General features: G+C 44.7%; 1 protein-coding gene across 1 annotated transcript in view; it reads left to right on the forward strand.

Moving 5' to 3' along the window:
* Positions 1-16,197, forward strand: part of LOC127976399 (scavenger receptor cysteine-rich type 1 protein M130-like) — a 226,170-nt gene that overhangs the window by 183,149 nt on the left and 26,824 nt on the right. The gene's annotated exons all lie outside the window — the stretch shown is intronic.

The raw sequence follows: 16,197 nt of genomic DNA on the forward strand, positions 1-16,197 counted from the left end.
CTCAGCCATTTAAAGGATTTGGGTCTCCAAATCAATTAGACCAAGAGCTCGCTATCTCCCAGTCAGAAAATCTAGTCTCTGGGAACAGATTTGGACTCTGTATCGACGACAGTACGTCTCACTTCAGAGCATGCACTGCGAATACAATGCTCAGCAGTGGTTTTTAGGGCCGGCAGCATTTTTCCTCTCAAGAATTTTCAGAGGAAGCAGGGCCTTACGGCTTCGGCCTCGGCAATGCTCCAACTAGGGTTGCTTTACATGCGCCCTCTGCAGCACTGGCTGAAAACACGGGTTCCATGTCGAGCTTGGACATCTGCCGCTATTTGCCTCAGAGTGACTCAGAACTGTGTGGCAGCACTGGAGCCCTGGAAGGTGGCAGATTGGTATCAGTCAGGCGTGCATTTGGGTATGTTCTACTCAGGTTGGCATGCCCTCTACGAAGGCAGGCCGGTATTTGGCCTGTGGGCGGCCCAGGAGGGGCTGTCTGGAGATGAAAGTGGCCGAGAATGCTTTGGGACATTTCCTCCCCTGCTTAAAGGGCCACAATGTCTTAGTCCGTACGGACAACATGGCAGTGGTTTCTTACATTCTTACATCCTTGTGTGGTCACAGCGCAACCTTCTCTCACTGAGAGCAGCGCATGTGCCGGGATGTCAAAATGTGTGCCCAGACATGCTGGTCCCTACACTCCCAGGTAGTCCAATAACTATAGGACACCTGTAGCAAAGCGGAAGTCGATCTCTTTGCGTCACCAGAGAATGCGCACTGCCACACTATTTTTCACCAAAGAGAGGGATGTGCTGGCCCATGTATGGCCCAGCTGCCCCCTTTATGCATTTCCCCCGGTGACACTGTTACCACAGGTGATCAAGCGAATCAGGGAGTGCGAATGCCCTGTTCTCCTTGTGGCGCCATTCTGGAAGAACCAGGTTTGGTTCCCAGAGCTGATGGTAGTGAGCACGCCCCGTGGCTGATTCCAGTGAGGAGGGATCTCCTCTCTCAGGCCAGGGATGCGATTTGGCACCCGCGTCCCGACCTATGGGCTCTGCACGTCTGAGCCATCAACGGGTACCTGAGGACCTCCCAGAGGGAGTGTTGAACACTACTACGCAGGCGAAAGCACCTTCTACTAGAAGGCTTTATGCCTCAAATTGGTCAGTGTTTGCTGGCTGATACTCGGGTCGAGACATAAACCCACAATGCTGTAGTGTTGTGGAGATCCTCTCTTTCCTTCAGGAGCTGTTGGAGAAGTGTACGTGGTGTACGCTCAAAGTATACGTGGCTGCCATAGCAGCATTTGTCAAACCTATGCTTGGCCTGTCATGGTCTTGTCATGATCCTGTCTCTATCTCTCTCTTTTTCTCTCTCTGTCTCCCCCTGCTGGTTTCTCCCCTCCTGTCTCCCTCGCTCTTCGCTTCTGTGTCACAGCTGTCTTCACTTCTCATTAAGATAATTTCCCCTCCACCTGGTTCTCATCCTGCCTCGTTATTTGGGCTACTTCTACCCTCTCGTTCTCGTGTCTCTTTGTCAGATTGTTACTTCCGAATGAAGCTGTTGTCTTTGGCGTCTTCACTAGAAGTTGGTCGTGTTCTGTCCTGTCCTGTATAGAACCTTACCTGCTGTCCAACGCCGCGGCCTCCCCGCTCTGCGAGCTCCGATCTCCGGTTCTCCCCTGAGCCCGGTCAAGCCTCCGCCTCGCCAGCCTGCTGGTCGTTCCAGCCACAGAGGTTACCTGTGTTATTTATACCCAGCCTTCGGGTCTTCCTCGGTTCTCATCTTTTGTACTCCTTGGTTGGATTTACCTGTGGCTTTCCCTTGTTTAATTAAAGACTGTCATTTTGCCCTCGCATTTGAGTCCTCTCTCTTCAATATCCATCACATGGCCAGTCACTAGGAAGGAACAATCTCATAATTCGTTTCCTGAGAGGTGCTAGGAGATGGATCTGCGGTATCTTTCATTTAAGACCGCTTTCCTTGTGGCTCTCCTCTCAGTCAAGCGAGTGGGCGACCTGTATGTGCTCTCTGTGAGTGCTGCGTGTATCGAGTTTGGACCTAATGACTCTAAAGTCATTCTCAAACTGAGACACGGTTATGTCCCCAAAGTGCCTTCCACTCCGTTCAGGGCACGAGACATTTCACTGTCAGCTCTTCCGAGATCTGATAGCGAGGACGATGTGAACCTCCTCTGCCCGGTCAGGGTGCTGAGGATATATTTCGGACAGTCTGCTGTTTTCAGACAGTCAGAGCAGCTCTTTGTTTCTTTTGGTGGTTGTGGTAAGGGGCTAGCCATGTCAAAACAGAGCCTTTCCAGATGCATAATTAATAATAATAGGTTATATAACCTGGAAGTCCCTGCCTTGCAGGCTAAGCTGTTGTCAGTCTATATGTATAGGCACTGATTTCTCGGACTCGGGGTCGTGCAAACAGTGTTTTGTGAGCATGCTTATAGCACGGAGCTAAGCCTAACAGATCTGACTGTCATACTATGATAAACACATCTGTCCTTAGATGATAATATTATATTCTCGAACCCACTTTGTTGGTCTAGATTTACCCACTGTCTTGTATACCTCTGGCTCATGCTCTGGGAAATATATGTGTGGATGTTACTACACACGCATGGCAATTTACATTCGGTTCCCGTACCATAAGCTAGCTTAAGCAACACGAGAGGACTCTCATAAGAGAATGCTCTCAGTTACTAACGTAACCTTGGTTCTCTCTAGATGAGGTTGTAGTGTAGATACGAGTGTAGCGTAAACCTGCTGTGCTTGTGCTACATTCCGTTTTTCGTGTTATCTATGAAAAACTGAAGAGTAACCTATATGGACCCAGCTTATATAGATATAAGCCATGCCCATTTTGGCGGGACGTGACAAGCAGGGGCGCCAGCGCCCCATTGGTGCCTACGTCATGAGCAGTCCTTTGATAAGTTACAGCAGTTGCTGCAGAGCGACCAATAGGCGCACGACATGTCTCGCCTAGGTCTGCTTGGGCAGGAATGTGCTTTAAATTAATGCAAAATTAAGGATAATTTTTTGTCTTCAGTATACTCGAGAAAAAGGGATTTTCGCATAGCGTAAGCTAGTTTATGCAACACTCGTTCCCTCATCGGGAGAGAACCAAGGTTACATTAGTAACCGAGAGCTTTGCATACATCTTTTGCAAGAATGGTTTTAAATGTATTGTTATTTATATTACCTCATAATTTGGCAATAAGATGTTATTTTTTTCTCTCTATTTATTTTCTTTATTTTTTTCCAAATATTTATTTCTTTAGAATTTATTTCTTTAGAATATGAATTGTTCAATTCTTTATTATGATTAGCATCCCTAATTAACAGACTTGAGTTATGTGAGAGTTGATACTCTTCCTTTTCCATCTAGAGTTTAAAGAGATCAGGTTAACTGAGGGCTGTGAAGGGAATGTAGAGGTTTTCTACAATGGATCCTGGGGTAATGTGTGCTGGAACCAGATGAACAGAGATACAGCGAGTCTGATCTGTCAAGAAATTAACTGTGGAAGATCTGGCAGTGAACCCAGTTATTCAGAGGGACAGAAGCCTCATAATTGGCTTGATAAACTTAAATGTAGACGACATGACTCCACTTTATGGCAGTGTCCATCTTCACCCTGGGGACAGAATGACTGTGATAATGAAGTGGCCAAAATCACCTGCTCTGGTAAGATGATATTTAACTTAAGATAACTCATTAATATTATTTGAAGTAGCCATGCTTGTTTCAATATGATTAGTTTTTATTCCTTTTTATAACTTTTCTATTCAATGGTGAAACTTTATCATGTTTTAATCTCAGAAGATCAGACTCGTGAGTCTCCACGGAGTCATTTGACATGTTCCACCTCACCATCCCCATACCAGAGACGGTGTTCAAGTAAGTTGGTTAAAAGAAAGAATTTTTATTCACAGTTTCCTGAATTATTAATATCAACAAATGCAACTGAATATTGAATTCACATTCTCGGGTTATTACAACTTCATATGTGTAATAATAAAATCTCCATTACTACGGGAAGAAGGAGGCGGAAACCGGCGCACAATCAAAATTAAACTTTAATAATCACAAAATAAACACAAAACAGCGCATCAGCCCCTCACGGACTCCTCGTTCCCATGTCCCTCGGCCCCGCCCCACTCGTCACAATATGGTTATAAAATGCTTTGCAAACGTATGTTTCAAATGTTGTGCTGAAGCTGGTCAGTGGTTGATGTGTTTTAGATCATATTCCTCTCAGACTGAGTGGAGGGGATGGCCGGTGCTCTGGGAGGCTGGAGGTGTATCATAACGCTGTGTGGGGCTCAGTCTGTGATGATCAGTGGGACATCAGCGATGCTCAGGTGGTCTGCAGGCAGCTGGGTTGTGGAGCAGCACTGAGGGCTGATGGGAATTCAACATTTGGTGCTGGTGAAGGTATTGTGTGGATAAAAAGAGTCAAATGCAGAGGGAATGAGATTCACCTGTGGGACTGTCCTCTCTCCCTGAATAACCACACTGACTGCTCCCACAAAGAGCACGCTGGACTCACCTGTGCAGGTCACGACATAATTTGATCATTTTAGAGCAAAATAATATTTGTGTATTCAAGGCTATCATAATTTTAAATGTGTTTTCATAGATTTGCTAGATGTGTCAATGTACATTACTCCTGCCACAACATCATCAGCTTCTCCTCCAGTGCGCTCAACATCAGTCTCTCCTTCACAAATTCCTCCACCAGAGTCTCCCCCAGTGCTTGTGATTGTTCTGGGAGTTGTGCTCTTACTGCTCTTAGTGCCACTGCTTATACTGATTCAGCAGAACAGAGTGATGAGGAGAGGTAGGAGAGATCCAGAGACTGTCATATTGTGTCTTATTCAGTGTGTGATCAGTCATGTGTTGTGAACTGATGCAGGTTTGTCTGTCTACACTCACAGCTCTCTCTAAGAGGAGACACAGCACGATGTCTGAGGCTGTTTATGAGGAGATTCAGCACAGACACAATCACTTCACTCAGAGGGGTGAGACATGAGCCATCAATCTCTTTAATGTCATTAATAAGAGTCTGTAAGACAGTTGATGTTCATCTATTATTAGTCCTGTTAAACCTCCTGCTTCAAACCACAGAATTCCTGACAGAAAACCACAGACCTGCAGGTGCATTTTCGTGTGTGTGTGTGTGTGTGTGTTAGTCACTGTCTCTTCCTGTGTATATTTTTAGAGGGTCACAAGCAGGTGTTCATATAATTTTAAGTGTAGGCACTTGTGTGGGTGTGTGTGTGTGTGTGTGTGTGTTTGTGTGTGTGTGTATTTCTGGAAGGCAGTGAGGAATAGGTTCATGTGAGGATACATTACATGTGTGTTTGCTAATAATAAAAAGAAATTTCTATCTATAATACTTTTTAAATGTGAATAGTTTTTCGTTATTGGGATGTCTTGTCTTTTTTATGCTCCAGTAAAAATTTGGATTCAGTCGGTTATTAATGATGAAAATGTTTCTGAATGTTCTGCTTTTATTTAACAGGGAGTTTTATCTCTGAAGAACTGCATTCTGGGTATGAAGATGCTGATGAGTTTCTCTCAGGTCTGAGAGCTGAAGTGAATACACATTCCACATTTCACACTAAAAAATAAATAAATAATGAATTTAACTAAACAAAGAGATAATTGTAACTAGTAATTCTATTATATATTTGATTAATGACTCATTTCTATTCAGATACTGCTGTTTACTTGTATATTAACTTTGTTAGGAAAAGAGTCCAATACTGCATATTATGATGATGTCACCAGTAGCAGTGGCCTAAAAGGTCAGTGACTTTTTTAATTGATCATGACTCATTGCCAAAATGTTTAATAAATTATCAGTCCCATGATCTGCAACAAGAATGTTTTTTTGACTTTTGTGTCCAAATATATTGTGTGTTGATGCAGAAGATATGGTGAAGGAAATCACTCTGGGATACTATGATGATGTCATCACTAATGGACCGAAACCAGATCGTGAGATATAATATACTTCCATCCATCCATCATCTTCCGCTTATCCGGGGCCGGGTCGCGGGGGCAACAGTCTAAGCAGAGACGCCCAGACTTCCCTCTCCCTAGCCACTTCCTCCAGCTCTTCCGGGGGGACCCCGAGGCGTTCCCAGGCCAGCCGGGAGAGATAGTCCCTCCAGCGTGTCCTGGGTCTTCCCCGGGGCCTCCTCCCGGTGAGACGTGCCTGGAACACCTCCCTGGGAAGGCATCCAGGAGGCATCCGAAATAGATGCCCGAGCCACCTCAGCTGGCTCCTCTCGATGTGGAGGAGCAACGGCTCTACTCTGAGCTCCTCCCGAGTGACCGAGCTTCTCACCCTATCTCTAAGGGAGCGCCCAGCCACCCGACGGAGAAAGCTCATTTCGGCCGCCTGTATCCGGGATCTTGTCCTTTCGGTCATGACCCACAGCTCATGACCATAGGTGAGAGTAGGAACGTAGATTGACCGGTAAATCGAGAGCTTTGCCTTACAGCTCAGCTCCTTCTTCACCACGACAGACCGGTACAGCGACCGCATTACTGCAGAAGCTGCACCGATCCGTCTGTCAATCTCACGTTCCATCCTTCCCTCACTCGTGAACAAGACTCCAAGATACCTGAACTCCTCCACTTGAGGCAGGAACTCTCCACCAACCTGAAGTGGGCAATCCACCCTTTTCCGACTGAGAACCATGGCCTCGGACTTGGAGGTGCTGATTCTCATCCCAGCCGATTCACACTCGGCTGCAAACCGTCCCAATGCACACTGAAGGTCCTGGTCTGAGGATGCCAACACGACAACATCATCCGCAAAAAGCAGCGACGAAATCGTATGGTCCCCAAACCGGACACTCTCCGGCCCTTGGCTGCGCCTAGAAATTCTGTCCATAAAAATTATGAACAGAACCGGTGACAAAGGGCAGCCCTGCCGGAGTCCAACATGCACCGGGAACAGGTCTGACTTACTGCCGGCAATGCGAACCAAGCTCTTGCTCCGGTCGTACAGGGACCGAACAGCCCTAAGTAGGGAGCCGCCGACCCCATACTCCCGGAGCACCCTCCACAGGATGTCGCGAGGAACACGGTCGAATGCCTTCTCCAAGTCCACAAAACACATGTGGACTGGTTGGGCAAACTCCCATGAACCCTCCAGCACCCTGGAAAGGGTATAGAGCTGGTCCAGTGTTCCACGACCGGGACGAAAACCACACTGTTCCTCCTGGATCCGAGGTTCCACTATCGGCCGAATTCTCCTCTCCAGTACCCTGGCATAGACTTTTCCAGGGAGGCTGAGAAGTGTGATCCCCCTATAGTTGGAACACACTCTCCGGTCCCCCTTCTTGAAAAGAGGGACCACCACCCCGGTCTGCCAGTCCAGAGGTACTGTCCCCAACCGCCATGCGATGTTGCAGAGGCGTGCCAGCCAAGACAGCCCCACAACATCCAGAGACTTGAGGTACTCGGGGCGGATCTCGTCCACCCCAGGTGCCTTGCCACCGAGGAGCTTTTAAACTACCTCGATGACTTCAGCCCGGGTGATGGACGAGTGCTCCTCCGAGTCCCCAGCCACTGCTTCCTCAACGGAACACAAGTCGGTGGGATTGAGAAGATCCTCGAAGTATTCCTTCCACCGCCCGACGATATCCCCAGTTAAGGTCAACAGGTGCCCATCTCTACTGTAAACAGTGTTGGTAGGGCACTGCTTCCCCCTACTGAGACTAAGAACAGTTCATAAAACCCCTTATGGCAAAATTAAAATCAAGGACCGTGACGTCGCCCGGCATGGCGCAGCCGGGGCCCCACCCTGGAGCCAGGCCCGGGGTTGGGGCTCGTATGCGAGCGCCTGGTGGCCGGGCCTTCCCCCATGGGGTCCGGCCGGGCTTAGCCCGAAGGAGTGACGTGGGGCCGCCCTCCTGTGGGCTCACCACCTGCAGGAGGGAGCGTAAGGGGCCGGTGCATAGAGGATCGGGCGACAGTCGAAGGCGAGACCCCCGACGACCCGATCTCTGGACACGGAATCTGGCTTTAGGGACGTGGAATGTCACCTCGTTGGCGGGGAAGGAGCCTGAGCTTGTGCGGGAGGTCGAGAGGTACCGACTAGAGATAGTCGGGCTCACCTCAACGCACAGCTTGGGCTCTGGAACCACACTTCTTGAGAGAGGCTGGACTCTCTACCACTCTGGAGTTGCCCATGGTGAGAGGCGGAGGGCTGGAGTGGGTTTGCTAATAGCCCCCCAGCTCAGCCGCCATGTGTTGGAGTTTACCCCGGTGAACGAGAGGGTCGCTTCCCTGCGCCTTCGAGTCGGGGATAGGTCTCTCACTGTCGTTTGTGCCTACGGGCCGAACGGCAGTGCGGACTACCCGGCCTTCTTGGAGTCTCTGGGAGGGGTGCTGGAAAGTGCTCCGACTGGAGACTCCGTCGTTCTACTGGGGGACTTCAACGCTCATGTGGGCAGTGACAGTGACACCTGGAGGGGCGTGATTGGGAGGAACGGCCCCCCTGACCTGAATCCGAGCGGTGTTCTGTTATTGGATTTCTGTGCTAACCACGGTTTGTCCATAACGAACACCATGTTCAAGCATAAGGATGTCCACCAGTGCACGTGGCACCAGGACACCCTTGGCCGGAGGTCGATGATCGACTTTGTGGTCGTGTCATCAGACCTTCGGCCATATGTCTTGGACACTCGGGTGAAGAGAGGGGCGGAGCTGTCAACTGATCACCACCTGGTGGTGAGTTGGATCCGATGGCGGGGGAGGAAGCTGGACAGACTCGGCAGACCCAAACGTACTGTGAGGGTCTGTTGGGAACGTTTGGCCGAGCCCCCTGTCAGAGAGATCTTCAACTCCCACCTCCGGCAGAGCTTCGACCGGATCCCGAGGGAGTCTGGAGATATTGAGTCCGAGTGGACCATGTTCTCCACCTCCATTGTCGCTGCGGCTGCTCGGAGCTGTGGCCGTAAGGTCTCCGGTGCCTGTCGAGGCGGCAATCCCCGAACCCGGTGGTGGACACCGGAAGTAAGGGATGCTGTCAAGCTGAAGAAGGAGTCCTATCGGGCCTGGATGGCTTGTGGGACTCCGGAGGCAGCTGACAGGTACCGGCAGGCCAAGCGGACTGTCGTGGAGGCAAAAACTCGGGCCTGGGAGGAGTTCGGTGAGTTCGGTGAGGCCATGGAGAAGGACTATCGGTTGGCCTCGAAGAGATTCTGGCAAACTGTTCGACGCCTCAGTAGGGGGAAGCAGTGCCCTACCAACACTGTTTACAGTAGAGATGGGCACCTGTTGACCTTAACTGGGGATATCGTCGGGCGGTGGAAGGAATATAATATACTTTTAAATCAAAATATAACAGTATATTTAGGATAGATGTTTCAAATTTGTTCTGAATGTAATGATTTTTTGTCTGTGATGAATGTGTGAATCTGTAGAAGACACACCTGAGAGCTATGATGATAGACTCTGATATCAAAATAGGTGTTTACGATTTTATCAACTTTTTAAAATAATATCACTCTGAAATCAAGATAATTTCAGATAATATTATAAATTACTTTTTTAATATGTTTCATTTTGACTGATATTTTCATTTGTAGTGGACACACGAGATGATTATGATGATGTCATCATTAAAAGACCGAGCTCTCAAGGGGTAACAGGTGAGATGCACAGAACTACATTTTTATCATCCTTTGCATGTTTAGATGAGTATTAGACATTTGTTCAAATATCTAAAAGGAAAAGGGATTCCTTTAATGATATGACATGTTTTCCTGTCATTCTTGATCAGAGAGAGAGATGATGTGATGAGTTTCAGTGAAGATGTGAAAAACCTGTTGGGTAAGTTATTGTAACCCTTTTTTGTAGTTATTTCAGTATCATTATTTATATTGTAATATGTTTCACTTTTTTATATATATATATAATTTTGTCCAATTATAACATTTGACATGATTTTTTTTTTATATTTTAAATAACAGATTATGATGATGTGGAGGAGGAGTCAAACAAAGAAGATTTGGCCCAGTTATCATCCACTGCCTCAGTTCAACAAATTTGAACACAGTTTGAATGATATTGTTTATTGATATGTCAAACCTTGGGGTTTTATGTTTCACCAAGTGTTTTTTTCTTTTCTTTTTGTATTAAAGCTTCTATGCCTTTGTGAGATTTTGTTGTTTTGTTTTTGTTTTTTTGCCTAGCTAATAGCAATAAAAAAACTTTCCAGACACATTTTTTTGTTTGTATTTCAATAAGACATTACACAAACCCTGACATCAAAAGTCTGACCTTACCTTTTAATGCACAACTGCTGTGGTGACAATTGAATACATCCTAAATATAAACCTTAAATGACCAGCAGTGATTCCACAGCCCTCAGCATCACCACAGCAAAAAAAAATTGAGTTTTGTGAGTGAAGAATGCTTATTTATTTTGAATGCATTATTAAAGTAACTTTCATAACAGAAAAAAATAAACAATTTGTATGGCATAATTGTATGTGATCAGGTGTGTTTTCAATCGATAGATAAATAAGAATAATACTTGCATCTTTTCTCAAGCTGTAGAAGTGTTGAGTTATATGTAAATCAACAAACTGTAACACGTTTAAAAGTCACATTTCTTCTCTATAAACCATAAAAATCAATTTAAAATAACTTAAGTTTATTATGGCTTAATAACAAAGAACAGTATTCAAAAGATTATTTCAGGAATTGCTAGTTCTTATTCTAAACAACAGACTGAAAATAAGACACAGGACAGAGTTCAGCCAGGAGACAGCTTTAGGGAAAAAGCTGTTCCTGAATCTGCTGGTCCTTGTCCGGAAGCTCCTGAAGTACCTCCCGGAGGACAGGAGGTTCAGCAGTCCGTGGTCAGGGGAGTCCTTGAGAATGCTGCGAGCTCGTCGTGGACAGTGTTTCCTTTGGATGTCCTCAAGAGCAGGAAGTGGTGTCCCTGTGATGCGTTGGTCAGTTTTCAACACCCTCAGTGCTTTGCGGTCAGCCATTGAGCAGTTCCCATACCAGACTGTGATGCAACTGGTCAGGATACTCTCGATCGCACACCGGTAAAAGTTCACCAGGACGGCTGAAGACAGCTGGTTCTTCTTCAGTGTCATGAGGAAGAAGAGGCGATGGTGAGCCTTCTTGACCAGGCTGGAGGTGTTTTGGCCCAGGACAGGTCCTCCGAGATGGTGGTTCCCAGGAACTTGAAGCTGGAGACACGTTCAACAACCATCCCGTTAATGTGGATGGGGGCCTTTTTTCATCCTGAAGTCCACAATGAGCTCCTTAGTCTTATTGGTGTTAAGGAGCAGGTTATTGTCATCGCACCATGTGGCCAGATGCTTTACCTCTTCCCTGTAGGCAGTCTGTGATGAGGCTAATCACCGTGGTGTCATCTGCAAACTTAATTATGGAGTGACATCCATGCACAGGCTTGCAGTCGTGGGTGTAAAGGGAGTAAAGGAATGGGCTCAGCACACAGCCCAGTTGTACGCCAGTGTTAAGTGTGATGGTGGTGGAGTGGGTGTGGCCTGACCGTAAGCTCGCAGGCAATCTTTTACTGTCTATGAGGCAATCGGGGGGACGTGGAGGCATGAAGTAAAGGGAGAAGCCCAAAGAGAGTCCATAAAAACTGTGGCTCATGTCTCAGTCGCTCAAGTGGAGAAGCACCTTTACTGTAGGCATTACATTTGTCATCTCTTTTTTACTGCCACCCACAGGAATAGATCAGTATTGCAGAATTAAACATATAAAAGTGCAGCTGCAAACTTGGCTCTTGTATGATGAACTGTGCATGACCATAGATTTGATTTATTTTATTTTATTTTATTTTATTTTAACAAAATGCCCTACTAAAATACTATATGTATTAATATATGCTGTGAATTGACAAGCATTGCTAAAATATACTTCTAAATAACAGTAGCTAAAACAATTCTTAAAAAAGTACATTTGATTTTATATTTTATGATCTTATTTGTTATGAGTGTTAGTATTTCTATATCGGTAAATGCTGGGCTTTGATGCTGTTAATAAACTGGAATGTTACCTATCACTGAAATCAGTTTCCTGTATGTTTGACTTTGTCACTTCTTTTTCTTGTGTGTTTCTCCCCAGTTAAGTGTCTCTGTCAGATGGAGGAGGAGTCCTGTTCATCAATGCTGACGTACTTTTAATAAATATGGTGAAAATCATAAATACGCCTTCTGATTAGTCAGTGAAGCTTTTTGATGATTTCCTCTCTTCTGTTTAATAAGGTAAAAGTGTTTGTGATTGGCTTGTTGTTTGGTGGTTGTGCAGCTTTCTGTCTCTGTCTCTCTTGAACCTTTCAGTTCAGAGTTGATCAAACAAAGTGTATGATCAGTAAAGATGGAGAACTGTCTAACTCTCATTTTTTTGTCTTCTGTGATCAAACTCTCCACAGCTGGTACGTACACTCCGGATCGTTATGTGTTAGTAATGTTATAGTGATTGACTGTTTGTGTTTGTGTTATGAATTGGTCATAATATAATTTATAGTTCCTCTTCTGTATGTGTAGTCTTTGCATTAATATAAAGGTGAGTTTCTTTTTTTTCTCTCTCTCTCTCATGGTCATTTTCTCTGTTCCTCTCTCTTTAGCTGACTTTTCTCTGTTGTTTGTCTTCTCTCAATCATATTTTATATACATCATTCTGTATCTTGTCTGCAGGAAATGTGAGGCTGGTGAATGGTAATAATTCTTGTGCTGGTAGGGTGGAGGTTTATTATGATGGAGAATGGGGAACCGTGTGTGATGATTACTGGGCTTTGACAAACACTGCAGTGGTGTGTAGAGAGCTGGGCTGTGACGAAACTTCAAACACAATGCGTGCTGTTCACTTTGGACCAGGATCAGGAAAAATCTGGATGGATGATGTGATATGTAGTGGATCTGAGTCTTCAATATTTGATTGTTCAAAAACAAAAATGGGTGGCCATAACTGTGGACATAGTGAAGATGTTGGCATTATCTGCTCAGGTAGACTGATTTTATCACTACCTTTCATTAAAAAAATAAATACATTATAAAGCATGCATGTACTAAGTAGATTATTTAATTAGAATTTAAACCACCAGGAGAGTCAAATGAGTGATGTAATACATGGTGAGTTTAACCATTTAGAATTGAGCTACAGGGCAGAAATCACAGAATACTACATCAATCATATAGAACCACTGTATGATGTGAGGTGAAAGCAGAAGTTGTGTCTGTGTAAAAACATTAAGGATCTACAGTGCATGAAAAAATAAAGATGGTTTATTATTTGAATTGTGGTCAGGTTAATGCCACCTGAAATGCTCTTCTGTAATTTCATATATAATATTTACTCTAAATATTACACTTTCACATGTTAAGAACAGACCTTAAACTTTTAAATAAATGAATGTACAAAATTCAAACTGATGTTCTATTAGTGTTACTTTTCAATAAAATGGAAAATTTGGTATTACATCAGTAATAAACTTGATTAGGCTTGGACTTGGTCCTTCCTTTTTCTTCCACTCTTTAAGATAAGTTGCAGATTTCAAAAGAACTTTAATTTGTGGCAAAATTGTGGCGAAAAGCTGTTTAAGCACAACATCACAACACTCCTCTCCTAGTACAGTATATAAGCTTTTTTATTGGGGGGGATTTTTTAATGTTATATTATGATTTTAAACAGTTTGATATAACTAACATTTCAGGCATCAGGCTTGTTGGAGGTTCTCGCTGTTCTGGGAGGTTAGAGGTGCCTCATGGGAACACATGGTACACAGTGTGTGCCACTGTCTTTGACCAGCAGGATGCAGAGGTTGTGTGTAGAGAGCTGGACTGTGGGGCTCCTGTACAGGTGCTGGGAGCAGCTGCTTTTGGCAAAGGAGACGCTCAGATGTGGACACAAGAGATTCAGTGCAGAGGAAATGAGTCTCAGTTTGCTCTTTGTCCAGCTTCACCTTCACAATTTTGTTCCCATGAGAACGATCTAAGCATTGTATGTGCTGGTAGGTGACAAAAATATGAACTATGAGTATATTGACAAAATTACTGAGAAAAAAATAAATAATAAATAAAACAATTTACTTTATCTTTCTTGTTTCCTTCTACCTTCAGAAACAGTGAGATTAGTAGGTGGTCACAGTCGCTGTGCTGGTCGAGTGGAGGTTCTTCATGATGGTCAGTGGGGAACAGTGCATGATCTTGGCTGGGATTTGCCTGATGCTGCAGTGGTGTGTAAAGAACTTGGCTGTGGAGAGGCTTTAACTGCACCAAAGGGTGCTCATTTTGGTGAAGGATCAGGAAGAGTCTGGGTTTCTAATTTACAGTGTACTGGATCAGAGTTTACATTGAAAAACTGTAGATTCAATGGATGGGGAATAGAAGCTAATCATGCTGAAGATGCTGGAGTCATCTGCTCTGGTAAGATCATCTAGACTTATTTCATAATTACTAATCTTTTCTCGCACAGAATTCCAGGATACTGCACATTCATTGCTTTATGTAATATAAATATTATGTGACATGCTGAATGAATATATGGAACACACAAAAAGCATTTTGTGGACAACATGCATTTTTGTTCCAGATGATTTCTTTTGTGTATCAAATATACATAGTATCTCATTCATTCAAAGATTGAGCATTTTAATGACATGCTGGGTGCAGTTTGATCAAATTTTTTTATGATATCCATTAAATGAAAAACATATTATACTCACTCTCATGAGCAAAAAAAAAGTTAGAATTTTAGGTGAATTTTACACACACACACACAAAACTGCTGATAATTGATGAAAGGCATCTGGTTTAGCTTTATAAAGTAATATTAGGACAAAAATTAGCAAATATCATTGAATGTGTAATTTTTTTTATTTAAGGAGTCAGGCTGGTTGGAGGATCTCACTGTTCTGGCAGAGTAGAAGTGCCTCAAAATCAGATGTGGATGTCAGTGTGTGACGCTGTCTTTGACCAGCAGGATGCAGAGGTTGTGTGTAGAGAGCTGGACTGTGGGGCTCCTGTACAGGTGCTGGGAGCAGCTGCTTTTGGTAAAGGAGACGCTCAGATGTGGACACAAGAGATTCAGTGTAGTGGAGATGAATCCTATATATCATTGTGTCCGACATCATTATCTCTCAAACAAAATTGCACCCATGAGAATGCCATTGGACTGTTATGTTCTGGTAATAGATCAATAGTCACTTATTGAGAGAATCACAAACTAGTTTTTTTTTTTTTAAACACCCTTTTTTCTGTTAAACTAAACTTTCTATTCTTTGTCCAGGTTACACTGATCTCAGGCTGGTAAATGGTTCAGACTCTTGTTCTGGTCGAGTTGAACGTCAGTACTTCAGTAAATGGGGCACAGTGTGTGATGCATGCTGGGATATGAGAGCTGCCAGTGTCCTCTGTAGACAGCTGAATTGTGGGATTGCTGTGTCTGTTGTGGGATCAGACTGGTTTGGAGAGGGAAGTGGTGAAATCTGGGCTGATGTGTTTGATTGTGACGGGAATGAAACAAAACTCTCAGAATGTTCTATCTCTTCATGGAGTCGAGCTGAATGTTCTCATAGTCGAGATGTTGGAGTCATCTGCTCTAGTGAGTCCATTCATGCCGTGATGAAGTCATGGGTTTCAGACTAAAATAACTTATTTTTTAAGTATTTGATAAATAAATACTCTCTTCAGATTCCTCTCTGGCTCTTCATGACGGTCTGGTGCGGTTGTCTGGAGAGAGACAGTGTGAGGGGGAGGTGGAAGTTTTCTTCCATCAGGTCTGGAGGAGAGTTCTGCTGGACTCCTGGAGTCTCTCTGAATCCTCTGTGGTCTGCAGACAGCTGGGCTGTGGCTCTGTGCTGAACTTCTCTGGCTCCTCTTCATCCAGTCCTGAACACAGTCATGAGTGTGTGACGGGCTTCCAGTGCTCTGGGAGTGAAGCCCATCTGGGGAACTGCAGCTCTCCACAAACTCTCAACTGCAGCTCAACACAACAGCTGTCAATCACCTGCATCGGTAAGAAGAACAACATCTGGACAGATTCTTCAGTTGTTTGTGATCAATAATGTGTTTTTCTTTCTCTGAATATCAGGTCTTGGGTCCATCAGGCTGGTGGGTTCTGGGGGAGACTGTGCAGGGAGGCTGGAGGTTTTTCACAGCGGCTCATGGGGGACAGTGTGTGATG

This window comes from Carassius gibelio, chromosome A4 (genome assembly GCF_023724105.1).
Source record: "Carassius gibelio isolate Cgi1373 ecotype wild population from Czech Republic chromosome A4, carGib1.2-hapl.c, whole genome shotgun sequence".
NCBI classification, from domain to species: Eukaryota; Metazoa; Chordata; class Actinopteri; order Cypriniformes; family Cyprinidae; genus Carassius; species Carassius gibelio.